Source organism: Chinchilla lanigera, unplaced genomic scaffold, assembly GCF_000276665.1.
Source record: "Chinchilla lanigera isolate Chin_1 unplaced genomic scaffold, ChiLan1.0 scaffold00110, whole genome shotgun sequence".
NCBI lineage: Eukaryota > Metazoa > Chordata > Mammalia > Rodentia > Chinchillidae > Chinchilla > Chinchilla lanigera.
In genome coordinates, this window is record NW_004955511.1 from 2,531,605 (window position 1) to 2,532,723 (window position 1,119).

The window sequence follows — 1,119 nt, forward strand, 5'->3', positions numbered from 1 at the left end:
AAAAAAAAAAAAAAAGAAAAGTGATGGTCTTTCTTGTGGTAGATGCGGAGAAGAAAATCAAAGGGCTGGGTGTCCCAGCACTAGGGAAGCTGAGGCAGGAGGGTAGAAAGCTGGAGGTCAGCCTGGGCTACAAAGTGATAACTTATTGCAAACAACAAAAAAAAGGAAGAAAGAAAAAGAAAACCAAGGGGACACAATGGTAGAGAATAACAAGGACAAAGGTCAGAAAGTTCTCGCTGAGAAGAGCGTTTAAGGATCCCCACTCAGAGGTAGCACAGAAGGCCTGAGGAGGGGTTTCCCTGTCCTGGGAGCAGGGTTGCTTGGGTCTCTGCACACTGAGCCCGGGTGCAGGGAGAAGCTGGACAGGGTTGGAGATTGGAGCCCTAAACCCGGCCCCCCGGGGAGCTGGAACCGAGATGCAAATCCAAGCAACTGAGGCTGCAGACCAGCGGCAGTACGGGCTTTGCCACACACGGAAGGAGGAGGGGATGAGGGGAAACCGGCTGGGGGTGCTAGTTAGGGGGCTGAAATGTGAGCTGCCTTTAGTAACGGAAAGTAGCAAGCACCCCCAAAGCCAGGCATGCCTGTAAGCCCAGCTACTTAGGCGGCTGGAGGATTTCAAGTGCAAGGTCGGCCTAGGCAACTTAGCAAAACCCTGCCTCAAAATAAAGAGGCTGGAGGCCATTCATGGTGGCACACTCCTGTAATCCCAGCACTCAGGAGGCTGAGGCAGGAAGATTGCCACAAATGTGAGGCCAGCTTTGGCTACAGCAAGACCTGTCTCAAAAACCCCGCCAAAAAAAGAGGCTGGGATATCCTTCAGTGGTGGAACAGTTGCCCTGCATGCATGAGGCCCTGGGTTGAATCCCCATTAACAGGAAGAAAAAAAGAGAGAAAGAGAGAAAGAGAAAAAGAATAAACCTCACTATGTAGCCCAGGCTGATCTCAAACTTGTGGCAGTTCTCCTGCCTCAGCCTCTGAAATGCTAGGATTACAGGCGTGCGCCACCACACCCAGCTTGTATATGTATTTATTTATTTAGAGACAGACTCTCTCTATGTAGTTCAGAAACAACATGTATTTATTTATTTAGAGACAGACTCTCTCTATGTAGTTCAG